Raw genomic sequence first — 14,539 nt, forward strand, 5'->3', positions numbered from 1 at the left:
ACAGCCAAGCAAGCTGAGTCAGGCTATATAGTCAGAAGTAAAAGTGAAATTGCCATTGGGAGCCAGCAGGAATTTCTCTGCACTGGTGCTATCGCCAGCAGGAAAAATATCAAACCACTGTCAGAAGTGGGATTCGAACCCACGCGTCCATAGGAGACTGCGACCTGAACGCAGCGCCTTAGACCGCTCGGCCATCCTGACATGGGATTAGTTTCCTCAGTCCCCGAATGTCGCGCGCATGCACGCTATTTGGAATCAATTAACTACTCATTAGAAAATCATCCCTCCTATGTACATTCTGTACTCATGGGAATTTTCACCTTGCCTAAAGATGTCCCAACTAGTGAACGGGGAGACAGCAAACCCCAGGACAGAGGCCGAAATAGCTCAGGTGGGAGAGCGTTAGACTGAATATCTAAAGGTCCCTGGTTCGATCCCAGGTTTCGGCAAATGAATTTTGAATACAAATCCACTAACAAAAGAAAAGGCTTGCTACGTTTCTTTCCAATTCGTTGGGGTTTTGATCGAGCGTAGCGTACTGCTGGAACTATAGAAAAAAAAAAAAAAAGGTTGAAAACAGTTCTTTCAGGAGAAGACAATGTGCTGCGCGGATGCCGAAATAGCTCAGTTGGGAGAGCGTAGACTAAAGGTCCCCGATTCAATTCTACGTTTTGTCACACCCTCGTTTTAAACATTGAACAATTGACATGAATGTTTTTGGGTTCTTTCTATATCCTAACTGAACCGAGCTTTCCTTCTAGCATAATGCGCAGGTAATCCTGGAAATGGGGGGGAAGTCCCTCTTTCACATCAGTCATTAATGTGAGAAAGACTAAATAATGCAAGGATCCGGAAATATTCAGCAGAATGCTGAATGGCAGAGACATATATTACCACACTTCTCCAAGAAGCCTTACCTCTTCTCCGTGTTCCCTCCCGAAGAACCAACTGCCATTTTCTTTGCTGCTCGACGAATAGCGTTCACCTCCAAAAGCACGCAGCTGCATCACCAGAAGACATGTCCTAGGTGCACAACAGCTGTGGCTGTCTTTTTTTAGCAGATAGACCCTGCTCAGCTACATTATATTGATGATTTTAAGTGGGTATAGAGTCAGAGCTCGACTCTTGGCTGGTCAAAAGCAGATGGCAATGTCCAATGAGCTCCAGGCCCCACTGAATGTCATTTCTCGCAGGTCTCCCCCAGGTTCCAATGCTGTAGAAATGTTATTCCATGCTTCAGCTGTAAACCTTTGTCTCTTACAATAAAGGCCGTTATTTTACCTTAACGGTCCACACAGACAGAATGTAGAAGGGGTGTTTGTGACAGACATCATAGCGGATCCTCCAGATTGTGATTGGATTAGTCTTTGGTCTCCATTCAAGTGCGCATTATTCAGAACTCTTGTCTTCACAAGAAAATCCCTTGTGGAGTCACATACTTTTCAGGAGGGTCACGCGGAAGTTACACAGAATCAGGTCACTGAAAGCTAGGACCCTTATTACTGGCTCTACAGCCAAGCAAGCTGAGTCAGGCTATATAGTCAGAAGTAAAAGTGAAATTGCCATTGGGAGCCAGCAGGAATTTCTCTGCACTGGTGCTATCGCCAGCAGGAAAAAAATCAAACCACTGTCAGAAGTGAGATTCGAACCCACGCCTCCAGAGGAGACTGCGAAATGAACGCAGCACCTTAGACCGCTCGGCCATCCTGACATGGGATTAGTTTCCTCAGTCCCTGAATGTCGCGCGCATGCACGCTATTTGGAATCAATTAACTACTCATTAGAAAATCATCCCTCCTATGTACATTCTGTACTCATGGGAATTTTCACCTTGCCTAAAGATGTCCCAACTAGTGAACGGGGAGACAGCACACCCCAGGACAGAGGCCGAAATAGCTCAGTTGGGAGAGCGTTAGACTGAAGATCTAAAGGTTCCTGGTTCGATCCCGGGTTTCGGCAAATGAATTTTGAATACAAATCCACTAACAAAAGAAAAGGCTTGCTATGTTTCTTTCCAATTCGTTGGGGTTTCGATCAAGCGTAGCGCGCTGCTGGAACTATAGAAAAAAAAAGGTTGAAAACAGTTCTTTCAGGAGAAGACAATGTGCTGCGCGGATGCCGAAATAGCTCAGTTGGGAGAGCGTAGACTAAAGATCTAAAGGTCCCCGATTCAATTCTGGGTTTTGTCACACCCTCATTTTAAACATTGAACAATTGACATGAATGTTTTTGGGTTCTTTCTATATCCTAACTGAACCGAGCTTTCCTTCTTGCATAATGCGCAGGTAATCCTGGAAATGGGGGGGGGGAGTCCCTCTTTCACATCAGTCATTAATGTGAGAAAGACTAAATAATGCAAGGATCCGGAAATATTCAGCAGAATGCTGAATGGCAGAGACATATATTACCACACTTCTCCAAGAAGCCTTACCTCTTCTCCGTGTTCCCTCCCGAAGAACCAGCTGCCATTTTCTTTGCTGCTCGCCGAATAGCGTTCACCTCCAAAAGCACGCAGCTGCATCACCAGAAGACATGTCCTAGGTGCACAACAGCGGTGGCTGTCTTTTTTTAGCAGATAGACCCTGCTCAGCTACATTATATTGATGATTTTAAGTGGGTATAGAGTCAGAGCTCGACTCTTGGCTGGTCTAAACCAGATGGCAATGTCCAATGAGCTCCAGGCCCCACTGAATGTCATTTCTCCCAGGTCTCCCCCAGGTTCCAATGCTGTAGAAATGTTATTCCATGCTTCAGCTGTAAACCTTTGTCTCTTAAATAAAGGCCGTTATTTTACCTTAACGGTCCACACAGACAGAATGTAGAAGGGGTGTTTGTGACAGACATCATAGCGGATCCTCCAGATTGTCATTGGATTAGTCTTTGGTCTCCATTCAAGTGCGCATTATTCAGAACTCTTGTCTTCACAAGAAAATCCCTTGCGGAGTCACGTACTTTTCAGGAGGGTCACGCGGAAGTTACACAGAATCAGGTCACTGAAAGCTAGGACCCTTATTACTGGCTCTACAGCCAAGCAAGCTGAGTCAGGCTATATAGTCAGAAGTAAAAGTGAAATTGCCATTGGGAGCCAGCAGGAATTTCTCTGCACTGGTGCTATCGCCAGCAGGAAAAATATCAAACCACTGTCAGAAGTGGGATTCGAACCCACGCGTCCATAGGAGACTGCGACCTGAACGCAGCGCCTTAGACCGCTCGGCCATCCTGACATGGGATTAGTTTCCTCAGTCCCCGAATGTCGCGCGCATGCACGCTATTTGGAATCAATTAACTACTCATTAGAAAATCATCCCTCCTATGTACATTCTGTACTCATGGGAATTTTCACCTTGCCTAAAGATGTCCCAACTAGTGAACGGGGAGACAGCAAACCCCAGGACAGAGGCCGAAATAGCTCAGGTGGGAGAGCGTTAGACTGAATATCTAAAGGTCCCTGGTTCGATCCCAGGTTTCGGCAAATGAATTTTGAATACAAATCCACTAACAAAAGAAAAGGCTTGCTACGTTTCTTTCCAATTCGTTGGGGTTTTGATCGAGCGTAGCGTACTGCTGGAACTATAGAAAAAAAAAAAAAAAGGTTGAAAACAGTTCTTTCAGGAGAAGACAATGTGCTGCGCGGATGCCGAAATAGCTCAGTTGGGAGAGCGTAGACTAAAGGTCCCCGATTCAATTCTACGTTTTGTCACACCCTCGTTTTAAACATTGAACAATTGACATGAATGTTTTTGGGTTCTTTCTATATCCTAACTGAACCGAGCTTTCCTTCTAGCATAATGCGCAGGTAATCCTGGAAATGGGGGGGAAGTCCCTCTTTCACATCAGTCATTAATGTGAGAAAGACTAAATAATGCAAGGATCCGGAAATATTCAGCAGAATGCTGAATGGCAGAGACATATATTACCACACTTCTCCAAGAAGCCTTACCTCTTCTCCGTGTTCCCTCCCGAAGAACCAACTGCCATTTTCTTTGCTGCTCGACGAATAGCGTTCACCTCCAAAAGCACGCAGCTGCATCACCAGAAGACATGTCCTAGGTGCACAACAGCTGTGGCTGTCTTTTTTTAGCAGATAGACCCTGCTCAGCTACATTATATTGATGATTTTAAGTGGGTATAGAGTCAGAGCTCGACTCTTGGCTGGTCAAAAGCAGATGGCAATGTCCAATGAGCTCCAGGCCCCACTGAATGTCATTTCTCGCAGGTCTCCCCCAGGTTCCAATGCTGTAGAAATGTTATTCCATGCTTCAGCTGTAAACCTTTGTCTCTTACAATAAAGGCCGTTATTTTACCTTAACGGTCCACACAGACAGAATGTAGAAGGGGTGTTTGTGACAGACATCATAGCGGATCCTCCAGATTGTGATTGGATTAGTCTTTGGTCTCCATTCAAGTGCGCATTATTCAGAACTCTTGTCTTCACAAGAAAATCCCTTGTGGAGTCACATACTTTTCAGGAGGGTCACGCGGAAGTTACACAGAATCAGGTCACTGAAAGCTAGGACCCTTATTACTGGCTCTACAGCCAAGCAAGCTGAGTCAGGCTATATAGTCAGAAGTAAAAGTGAAATTGCCATTGGGAGCCAGCAGGAATTTCTCTGCACTGGTGCTATCGCCAGCAGGAAAAAAATCAAACCACTGTCAGAAGTGAGATTCGAACCCACGCCTCCAGAGGAGACTGCGAAATGAACGCAGCACCTTAGACCGCTCGGCCATCCTGACATGGGATTAGTTTCCTCAGTCCCTGAATGTCGCGCGCATGCACGCTATTTGGAATCAATTAACTACTCATTAGAAAATCATCCCTCCTATGTACATTCTGTACTCATGGGAATTTTCACCTTGCCTAAAGATGTCCCAACTAGTGAACGGGGAGACAGCACACCCCAGGACAGAGGCCGAAATAGCTCAGTTGGGAGAGCGTTAGACTGAAGATCTAAAGGTTCCTGGTTCGATCCCGGGTTTCGGCAAATGAATTTTGAATACAAATCCACTAACAAAAGAAAAGGCTTGCTATGTTTCTTTCCAATTCGTTGGGGTTTCGATCAAGCGTAGCGCGCTGCTGGAACTATAGAAAAAAAAAGGTTGAAAACAGTTCTTTCAGGAGAAGACAATGTGCTGCGCGGATGCCGAAATAGCTCAGTTGGGAGAGCGTAGACTAAAGATCTAAAGGTCCCCGATTCAATTCTGGGTTTTGTCACACCCTCATTTTAAACATTGAACAATTGACATGAATGTTTTTGGGTTCTTTCTATATCCTAACTGAACCGAGCTTTCCTTCTTGCATAATGCGCAGGTAATCCTGGAAATGGGGGGGGGGAGTCCCTCTTTCACATCAGTCATTAATGTGAGAAAGACTAAATAATGCAAGGATCCGGAAATATTCAGCAGAATGCTGAATGGCAGAGACATATATTACCACACTTCTCCAAGAAGCCTTACCTCTTCTCCGTGTTCCCTCCCGAAGAACCAGCTGCCATTTTCTTTGCTGCTCGCCGAATAGCGTTCACCTCCAAAAGCACGCAGCTGCATCACCAGAAGACATGTCCTAGGTGCACAACAGCGGTGGCTGTCTTTTTTTAGCAGATAGACCCTGCTCAGCTACATTATATTGATGATTTTAAGTGGGTATAGAGTCAGAGCTCGACTCTTGGCTGGTCTAAACCAGATGGCAATGTCCAATGAGCTCCAGGCCCCACTGAATGTCATTTCTCCCAGGTCTCCCCCAGGTTCCAATGCTGTAGAAATGTTATTCCATGCTTCAGCTGTAAACCTTTGTCTCTTAAATAAAGGCCGTTATTTTACCTTAACGGTCCACACAGACAGAATGTAGAAGGGGTGTTTGTGACAGACATCATAGCGGATCCTCCAGATTGTCATTGGATTAGTCTTTGGTCTCCATTCAAGTGCGCATTATTCAGAACTCTTGTCTTCACAAGAAAATCCCTTGCGGAGTCACGTACTTTTCAGGAGGGTCACGCGGAAGTTACACAGAATCAGGTCACTGTAAGCTAGGACCCTTATTACTGGCTCTACAGCCAAGCAAGCTGAGTCAGGCTATATAGTCAGAAGTAAAAGTGAAATTGCCATTGGGAGCCAGCAGGAATTTCTCTGCACTGGTGCTATCGCCAGCAGGAAAAAAATCAAACCACTGTCAGAAGTGGGATTCGAACCCACGCCTCCAGAGGAGACTGCGACCTGAACGCAGCGCCTTAGACCGCTCGGCCATCCTGACATGGGATTAGTTTCCTCAGTCCCTGAATGTCGCGCGCATGCACGCTATTTGGAATCAATTAACTACTCATTAGAAAATCATCCCTCCTATGTACATTCTGTACTCATGGGAATTTTCACCTTGCCTAAAGATGTCCCAACTAGTGAACGGGGAGACAGCATACCTCAGGACAGAGGCCGAAATAGCTCAGTTGGGAGAGCGTTAGACTGAAGATCTGAAGGTCCCTGGTTCGATCCCGGGTTTCGGCAAATGAATTTTGAATACAAATCCACTAACAAAAGAAAAGGCTTGCTACGTTTCTTTCCAATTCGTTGGGGTTTCGATCGAGCGTAGCGCACTGCTGGAACTATAGAAAAAAAAAAAGGTTGAAAACAGTTCTTTCAGGAGAAGACAATGTGCTGCGCGGATGCCGAAATAGCTCAGTTGGGAGAGCGTAGACTAAAGGTCCCCGATTCAATTCTGGGTTTTGTCACACCCTCGTTTTAAACATTGAACAATTGACATGAATGTTTTTGGGTTCTTTCTATATCCTAACTGAACCGAGCTTTCCTTCTTGCATAATGCGCAGGTAATCCTGGAAATGGGGGGGGGGGGGGAGAAGTCCCTCTTTCACATCAGTCATTAATGTGAGAAAGACTAAGTAATGCAAGGATCCGGAAATATTCAGCAGAATGCTGAATGGCAGAGACATATATTACCACACTTCTCCAAGAAGCCTTACCTCTTCTCCGTGTTCCCTCCCGAAGAACCAGCTGCCATTTTCTTTGCTGCTCGCTGAATAGCGTTCACCTCCAAAAGCACGCAGCTGCATCACCAGAAGACATGTCCTAGGTGCACAACAGCGGTGGCTGTCTTTTTTTAGCAGATAGATCCTGCTCAACTACATTATATTGATGATTTTAAGTTGGTATAGAGTCAGAGCTCGACTCTTGGCTGGTCAAAACCAGATGGCAATGTCCAATGAGCTCCAGGCCCCACTGAATGTCATTTCTCCCAGATCTCCCCCAGGTTCCAATGCTGTAGAAATGTTATTCCATGCTTCAGCTGTAAACCTTTGTCTCTTACAATAAAGGCCGTTCTTTTACCTTAACGGTCCACACAGACAGAATGTAGAAGGGGTGTTTGTGACAGACATCATAGCGGATCCTCCAGATTGTGATTGGATTAGTCTTTGGTCTCCATTCAAGTGCGCATTATTCAGAACTCTTGTCTTCACAAGAAAATCCCTTGCGTAGTCACGTACTTTTCAGGAGGGTCACGCGGAAGTTACACAGAATCAGGTCACTGAAAACTAGGACCCTTATTACTGGCTCTACAGCCAAGCAAGCTGAGTCAGGCTATATAGTCAGAAGTAAAAGTGAAATTGCCATTGGGAGCCAGCAGGAATTTCTCTGCACTGGTGCTATCGCCATCAGGAAAAAAATCAAACCACTGTCAGAAGTGGGATTTGAACCCACGCCTCCAGAGGAGACTGCGACCTGAACGCAGCGCCTTAGACCGCTCAGCTATCCTGACATGGGATTAGTTTCCTCAGTCCCTGAATGTCGCGCGCATGCACGCTATTTGGAATCAATTAACTACTCATTAGAAAATCATCCCTCCTATGTACATTCTGGACTCATGGGAATGTTCACCTTGCCTAAAGATGTCCCAACTAGTGAACGGGGAGACAGCAAACCCCAGGACAGAGGCCGAAATACCTCAGTTGGGAGAGCGTTAGACTGAAGATTTAAAGGTCCCTGGTTCGATCCCGGGTTTCGGCAAATGAATTTTGAATACAAATCCACTAACAAAAGAAAAGGCTTGCTACGTTTCTTTCCAATTCGTTGGGGTTTTGATCGAGCGTAGCGCACTGCTGGAACTATAGAAAAAAAAAAAAAAAGGTTGAAAACAGTTCTTTCAGGAGAAGACAATGTGCTGCGCGGATGCCGAAATAGCTCAGTTGGGAGAGCGTAGACTAAAGGTCCCCGATTCAATTCTGGGTTTTGTCACACCCTCGTTTTAAACATTGAACAATTGACATGAATGTTTTTGGGTTCTTTCTATATCCTAACTGAACCGAGCTTTCCTTCTTGCATAATGCGCAGGTAATCCTGGAAATGGGGGGGGGGGGAGTCCCTATTTCACTTTTGTCAATAATGTGAGAAAGACTAAATAATGCAAGGATCCGGAAATATTCAGCAGAATGCTGAATGGCAGAGACATATATTACCACACTTCTCCAAGAAGCCTTACCTCTTCTCCGTGTTCCCTCCCGAAGAACCAGCTGCCATTTTCTTTGCTGCTCGCCCAATAGCGTTCACCTCCAAAAGCACGCAGCTGCATCACCAGAAGACATGTCCTAGGTGCACAACAGCGGTGGCTGTCTTTTTTTAGCAGATAGACCCTGCTCAGCTACATTATATTGATGATTTTAAGTGGGTATAGTGTCAGAGCTCGACTCTTGGCTGGTCAAAACCAGATGGCAATGTCCAATGAGCTCCAGGCCCCACTGAATGTCATTTCTCCCAGGTTCCAATGCTGTAGAAATGTTATTCCATGCTTCAGCTGTAAACCTTTGTCTCTTACAATAAAGGCCGTTCTTTTACCTTAACGGTCCACACAGACAGAATGTAGAAGGGGTGTTTGTGACAGACATCATAGCGGATCCTCCAGATTGTGATTGGATTAGTCTTTGGTCTCCATTCAAGTGCGCATTATTCAGAACTCTTGTCTTCACAAGAAAATCCCTTGCGGAGTCACGTACTTTTCAGGAGGGTCACGCGGAAGTTACACAGAATCAGGTCACTGTAAGCTAGGACCCTTATTACTGGCTCTACAGCCAAGCAAGCTGAGTCAGGCTATATAGTCAGAAGTAAAAGTGAAATTGCCATTGGGAGCCAGCAGGAATTTCTCTGCACTGGTGCTATTGCCAGCAGGAAAAAAATCAAACCTCTGTCAGAAGTGGGATTCGAACCCACGCCTCCAGAGGAGACTGCGACCTGAACGCAGCGCCTTAGACCGCTCGGCCATCCTGACATGGGATTAGTTCCTCAGTCCCTGAATGTCGCACGCATGCACGCTATTTGGAATCAATTAACTACTCATTAGAAAATCATCCCTCCTATGTACATTCTGTACTCATGGGAATTTTCACCTTGCCTAAAGATGTCCCAACTAGTGAACGGGGAGACAGCAAACCCCAGGACAGAGGCCGAAATAGCTCAGTTGGGAGAGCGTTAGACTAAAGGTCCCTGGTTCGATCCCGGGTTTCGACAAATGAATTTTGAATACAAATCCACTAACAAAAGAAAAGGCTTGCTATGTTTCTTTCCAATTCGTTGGGGTTTCGATCAAGCGTAGCGCGCTGCTGGAACTATAGAAAAAAAAAGGTTGAAAACAGTTCTTTCAGGAGAAGACAATGTGCTGCGCGGATGCCGAAATAGCTCAGTTGGGAGAGCGTAGACTAAAGATCTAAAGGTCCCCGATTCAATTCTGGGTTTTGTCACACCCTCATTTTAAACATTGAACAATTGACATGAATGTTTTTGGGTTCTTTCTATATCCTAACTGAACCGAGCTTTCCTTCTTGCATAATGCGCAGGTAATCCTGGAAATGGGGGGGGGGAGTCCCTCTTTCACATCAGTCATTAATGTGAGAAAGACTAAATAATGCAAGGATCCGGAAATATTCAGCAGAATGCTGAATGGCAGAGACATATATTACCACACTTCTCCAAGAAGCCTTACCTCTTCTCCGTGTTCCCTCCCGAAGAACCAGCTGCCATTTTCTTTGCTGCTCGCCGAATAGCGTTCACCTCCAAAAGCACGCAGCTGCATCACCAGAAGACATGTCCTAGGTGCACAACAGCGGTGGCTGTCTTTTTTTAGCAGATAGACCCTGCTCAGCTACATTATATTGATGATTTTAAGTGGGTATAGAGTCAGAGCTCGACTCTTGGCTGGTCTAAACCAGATGGCAATGTCCAATGAGCTCCAGGCCCCACTGAATGTCATTTCTCCCAGGTCTCCCCCAGGTTCCAATGCTGTAGAAATGTTATTCCATGCTTCAGCTGTAAACCTTTGTCTCTTAAATAAAGGCCGTTATTTTACCTTAACGGTCCACACAGACAGAATGTAGAAGGGGTGTTTGTGACAGACATCATAGCGGATCCTCCAGATTGTCATTGGATTAGTCTTTGGTCTCCATTCAAGTGCGCATTATTCAGAACTCTTGTCTTCACAAGAAAATCCCTTGCGGAGTCACGTACTTTTCAGGAGGGTCACGCGGAAGTTACACAGAATCAGGTCACTGAAAGCTAGGACCCTTATTACTGGCTCTACAGCCAAGCAAGCTGAGTCAGGCTATATAGTCAGAAGTAAAAGTGAAATTGCCATTGGGAGCCAGCAGGAATTTCTCTGCACTGGTGCTATCGCCAGCAGGAAAAATATCAAACCACTGTCAGAAGTGGGATTCGAACCCACGCGTCCATAGGAGACTGCGACCTGAACGCAGCGCCTTAGACCGCTCGGCCATCCTGACATGGGATTAGTTTCCTCAGTCCCCGAATGTCGCGCGCATGCACGCTATTTGGAATCAATTAACTACTCATTAGAAAATCATCCCTCCTATGTACATTCTGTACTCATGGGAATTTTCACCTTGCCTAAAGATGTCCCAACTAGTGAACGGGGAGACAGCAAACCCCAGGACAGAGGCCGAAATAGCTCAGGTGGGAGAGCGTTAGACTGAATATCTAAAGGTCCCTGGTTCGATCCCAGGTTTCGGCAAATGAATTTTGAATACAAATCCACTAACAAAAGAAAAGGCTTGCTACGTTTCTTTCCAATTCGTTGGGGTTTTGATCGAGCGTAGCGTACTGCTGGAACTATAGAAAAAAAAAAAAAAAGGTTGAAAACAGTTCTTTCAGGAGAAGACAATGTGCTGCGCGGATGCCGAAATAGCTCAGTTGGGAGAGCGTAGACTAAAGGTCCCCGATTCAATTCTACGTTTTGTCACACCCTCGTTTTAAACATTGAACAATTGACATGAATGTTTTTGGGTTCTTTCTATATCCTAACTGAACCGAGCTTTCCTTCTAGCATAATGCGCAGGTAATCCTGGAAATGGGGGGGAAGTCCCTCTTTCACATCAGTCATTAATGTGAGAAAGACTAAATAATGCAAGGATCCGGAAATATTCAGCAGAATGCTGAATGGCAGAGACATATATTACCACACTTCTCCAAGAAGCCTTACCTCTTCTCCGTGTTCCCTCCCGAAGAACCAACTGCCATTTTCTTTGCTGCTCGACGAATAGCGTTCACCTCCAAAAGCACGCAGCTGCATCACCAGAAGACATGTCCTAGGTGCACAACAGCTGTGGCTGTCTTTTTTTAGCAGATAGACCCTGCTCAGCTACATTATATTGATGATTTTAAGTGGGTATAGAGTCAGAGCTCGACTCTTGGCTGGTCAAAAGCAGATGGCAATGTCCAATGAGCTCCAGGCCCCACTGAATGTCATTTCTCGCAGGTCTCCCCCAGGTTCCAATGCTGTAGAAATGTTATTCCATGCTTCAGCTGTAAACCTTTGTCTCTTACAATAAAGGCCGTTATTTTACCTTAACGGTCCACACAGACAGAATGTAGAAGGGGTGTTTGTGACAGACATCATAGCGGATCCTCCAGATTGTGATTGGATTAGTCTTTGGTCTCCATTCAAGTGCGCATTATTCAGAACTCTTGTCTTCACAAGAAAATCCCTTGTGGAGTCACATACTTTTCAGGAGGGTCACGCGGAAGTTACACAGAATCAGGTCACTGAAAGCTAGGACCCTTATTACTGGCTCTACAGCCAAGCAAGCTGAGTCAGGCTATATAGTCAGAAGTAAAAGTGAAATTGCCATTGGGAGCCAGCAGGAATTTCTCTGCACTGGTGCTATCGCCAGCAGGAAAAAAATCAAACCACTGTCAGAAGTGAGATTCGAACCCACGCCTCCAGAGGAGACTGCGAAATGAACGCAGCACCTTAGACCGCTCGGCCATCCTGACATGGGATTAGTTTCCTCAGTCCCTGAATGTCGCGCGCATGCACGCTATTTGGAATCAATTAACTACTCATTAGAAAATCATCCCTCCTATGTACATTCTGTACTCATGGGAATTTTCACCTTGCCTAAAGATGTCCCAACTAGTGAACGGGGAGACAGCACACCCCAGGACAGAGGCCGAAATAGCTCAGTTGGGAGAGCGTTAGACTGAAGATCTAAAGGTTCCTGGTTCGATCCCGGGTTTCGGCAAATGAATTTTGAATACAAATCCACTAACAAAAGAAAAGGCTTGCTATGTTTCTTTCCAATTCGTTGGGGTTTCGATCAAGCGTAGCGCGCTGCTGGAACTATAGAAAAAAAAAGGTTGAAAACAGTTCTTTCAGGAGAAGACAATGTGCTGCGCGGATGCCGAAATAGCTCAGTTGGGAGAGCGTAGACTAAAGATCTAAAGGTCCCCGATTCAATTCTGGGTTTTGTCACACCCTCATTTTAAACATTGAACAATTGACATGAATGTTTTTGGGTTCTTTCTATATCCTAACTGAACCGAGCTTTCCTTCTTGCATAATGCGCAGGTAATCCTGGAAATGGGGGGGGGGAGTCCCTCTTTCACATCAGTCATTAATGTGAGAAAGACTAAATAATGCAAGGATCCGGAAATATTCAGCAGAATGCTGAATGGCAGAGACATATATTACCACACTTCTCCAAGAAGCCTTACCTCTTCTCCGTGTTCCCTCCCGAAGAACCAGCTGCCATTTTCTTTGCTGCTCGCCGAATAGCGTTCACCTCCAAAAGCACGCAGCTGCATCACCAGAAGACATGTCCTAGGTGCACAACAGCGGTGGCTGTCTTTTTTTAGCAGATAGACCCTGCTCAGCTACATTATATTGATGATTTTAAGTGGGTATAGAGTCAGAGCTCGACTCTTGGCTGGTCTAAACCAGATGGCAATGTCCAATGAGCTCCAGGCCCCACTGAATGTCATTTCTCCCAGGTCTCCCCCAGGTTCCAATGCTGTAGAAATGTTATTCCATGCTTCAGCTGTAAACCTTTGTCTCTTAAATAAAGGCCGTTATTTTACCTTAACGGTCCACACAGACAGAATGTAGAAGGGGTGTTTGTGACAGACATCATAGCGGATCCTCCAGATTGTCATTGGATTAGTCTTTGGTCTCCATTCAAGTGCGCATTATTCAGAACTCTTGTCTTCACAAGAAAATCCCTTGCGGAGTCACGTACTTTTCAGGAGGGTCACGCGGAAGTTACACAGAATCAGGTCACTGTAAGCTAGGACCCTTATTACTGGCTCTACAGCCAAGCAAGCTGAGTCAGGCTATATAGTCAGAAGTAAAAGTGAAATTGCCATTGGGAGCCAGCAGGAATTTCTCTGCACTGGTGCTATCGCCAGCAGGAAAAAAATCAAACCACTGTCAGAAGTGGGATTCGAACCCACGCCTCCAGAGGAGACTGCGACCTGAACGCAGCGCCTTAGACCGCTCGGCCATCCTGACATGGGATTAGTTTCCTCAGTCCCTGAATGTCGCGCGCATGCACGCTATTTGGAATCAATTAACTACTCATTAGAAAATCATCCCTCCTATGTACATTCTGTACTCATGGGAATTTTCACCTTGCCTAAAGATGTCCCAACTAGTGAACGGGGAGACAGCATACCTCAGGACAGAGGCCGAAATAGCTCAGTTGGGAGAGCGTTAGACTGAAGATCTGAAGGTCCCTGGTTCGATCCCGGGTTTCGGCAAATGAATTTTGAATACAAATCCACTAACAAAAGAAAAGGCTTGCTACGTTTCTTTCCAATTCGTTGGGGTTTCGATCGAGCGTAGCGCACTGCTGGAACTATAGAAAAAAAAAAAGGTTGAAAACAGTTCTTTCAGGAGAAGACAATGTGCTGCGCGGATGCCGAAATAGCTCAGTTGGGAGAGCGTAGACTAAAGGTCCCCGATTCAATTCTGGGTTTTGTCACACCCTCGTTTTAAACATTGAACAATTGACATGAATGTTTTTGGGTTCTTTCTATATCCTAACTGAACCGAGCTTTCCTTCTTGCATAATGCGCAGGTAATCCTGGAAATGGGGGGGGGGGGGGAGAAGTCCCTCTTTCACATCAGTCATTAATGTGAGAAAGACTAAGTAATGCAAGGATCCGGAAATATTCAGCAGAATGCTGAATGGCAGAGACATATATTACCACACTTCTCCAAGAAGCCTTACCTCTTCTCCGTGTTCCCTCCCGAAGA

At 45.6% G+C, this 14,539-nt stretch overlaps 18 non-coding genes across 18 annotated transcripts; 8 read left to right on the forward strand and 10 right to left on the reverse strand.

Moving 5' to 3' along the window:
• Positions 1-118: 118 nt before the first annotated feature.
• On the reverse strand, positions 119-201 carry TRNAL-CAG (transfer RNA leucine (anticodon CAG)). The gene has a single exon. It is a non-coding gene; the product is annotated as a tRNA-Leu (tRNA).
• Positions 202-376: 175 nt separating this feature from the next.
• On the forward strand, positions 377-449 carry TRNAF-GAA (transfer RNA phenylalanine (anticodon GAA)). Its single transcript has one exon. It is a non-coding gene; the product is annotated as a tRNA-Phe (tRNA).
• Positions 450-1,628: 1,179 nt separating this feature from the next.
• Positions 1,629-1,711, reverse strand: TRNAM-CAU (transfer RNA methionine (anticodon CAU)). The gene has a single exon. It is a non-coding gene; the product is annotated as a tRNA-Met (tRNA).
• A 175-nt stretch (positions 1,712-1,886) lies between these two features.
• TRNAF-GAA (transfer RNA phenylalanine (anticodon GAA)) lies at positions 1,887-1,959 on the forward strand. The gene has a single exon. It is a non-coding gene; the product is annotated as a tRNA-Phe (tRNA).
• Positions 1,960-3,141: 1,182 nt separating this feature from the next.
• On the reverse strand, positions 3,142-3,224 carry TRNAL-CAG (transfer RNA leucine (anticodon CAG)). Its single transcript has one exon. It is a non-coding gene; the product is annotated as a tRNA-Leu (tRNA).
• A 175-nt stretch (positions 3,225-3,399) lies between these two features.
• On the forward strand, positions 3,400-3,472 carry TRNAF-GAA (transfer RNA phenylalanine (anticodon GAA)). Its single transcript has one exon. It is a non-coding gene; the product is annotated as a tRNA-Phe (tRNA).
• A 1,179-nt stretch (positions 3,473-4,651) lies between these two features.
• Positions 4,652-4,734, reverse strand: TRNAM-CAU (transfer RNA methionine (anticodon CAU)). Its single transcript has one exon. It is a non-coding gene; the product is annotated as a tRNA-Met (tRNA).
• A 175-nt stretch (positions 4,735-4,909) lies between these two features.
• TRNAF-GAA (transfer RNA phenylalanine (anticodon GAA)) lies at positions 4,910-4,982 on the forward strand. The gene has a single exon. It is a non-coding gene; the product is annotated as a tRNA-Phe (tRNA).
• Positions 4,983-6,164: 1,182 nt separating this feature from the next.
• TRNAL-CAG (transfer RNA leucine (anticodon CAG)) lies at positions 6,165-6,247 on the reverse strand. Its single transcript has one exon. It is a non-coding gene; the product is annotated as a tRNA-Leu (tRNA).
• A 175-nt stretch (positions 6,248-6,422) lies between these two features.
• TRNAF-GAA (transfer RNA phenylalanine (anticodon GAA)) lies at positions 6,423-6,495 on the forward strand. The gene has a single exon. It is a non-coding gene; the product is annotated as a tRNA-Phe (tRNA).
• A 1,184-nt stretch (positions 6,496-7,679) lies between these two features.
• On the reverse strand, positions 7,680-7,762 carry TRNAL-CAG (transfer RNA leucine (anticodon CAG)). Its single transcript has one exon. It is a non-coding gene; the product is annotated as a tRNA-Leu (tRNA).
• A 1,420-nt stretch (positions 7,763-9,182) lies between these two features.
• On the reverse strand, positions 9,183-9,265 carry TRNAL-CAG (transfer RNA leucine (anticodon CAG)). Its single transcript has one exon. It is a non-coding gene; the product is annotated as a tRNA-Leu (tRNA).
• Positions 9,266-10,686: 1,421 nt separating this feature from the next.
• TRNAL-CAG (transfer RNA leucine (anticodon CAG)) lies at positions 10,687-10,769 on the reverse strand. Its single transcript has one exon. It is a non-coding gene; the product is annotated as a tRNA-Leu (tRNA).
• A 175-nt stretch (positions 10,770-10,944) lies between these two features.
• On the forward strand, positions 10,945-11,017 carry TRNAF-GAA (transfer RNA phenylalanine (anticodon GAA)). The gene has a single exon. It is a non-coding gene; the product is annotated as a tRNA-Phe (tRNA).
• A 1,179-nt stretch (positions 11,018-12,196) lies between these two features.
• Positions 12,197-12,279, reverse strand: TRNAM-CAU (transfer RNA methionine (anticodon CAU)). The gene has a single exon. It is a non-coding gene; the product is annotated as a tRNA-Met (tRNA).
• Positions 12,280-12,454: 175 nt separating this feature from the next.
• On the forward strand, positions 12,455-12,527 carry TRNAF-GAA (transfer RNA phenylalanine (anticodon GAA)). The gene has a single exon. It is a non-coding gene; the product is annotated as a tRNA-Phe (tRNA).
• A 1,182-nt stretch (positions 12,528-13,709) lies between these two features.
• On the reverse strand, positions 13,710-13,792 carry TRNAL-CAG (transfer RNA leucine (anticodon CAG)). The gene has a single exon. It is a non-coding gene; the product is annotated as a tRNA-Leu (tRNA).
• Positions 13,793-13,967: 175 nt separating this feature from the next.
• On the forward strand, positions 13,968-14,040 carry TRNAF-GAA (transfer RNA phenylalanine (anticodon GAA)). Its single transcript has one exon. It is a non-coding gene; the product is annotated as a tRNA-Phe (tRNA).
• The last annotated feature ends 499 nt before the right edge of the window (positions 14,041-14,539 follow it).

The sequence above is a fragment of the Leptodactylus fuscus genome, chromosome 1 (assembly GCF_031893055.1).
Source record: "Leptodactylus fuscus isolate aLepFus1 chromosome 1, aLepFus1.hap2, whole genome shotgun sequence".
NCBI lineage: Eukaryota > Metazoa > Chordata > Amphibia > Anura > Leptodactylidae > Leptodactylus > Leptodactylus fuscus.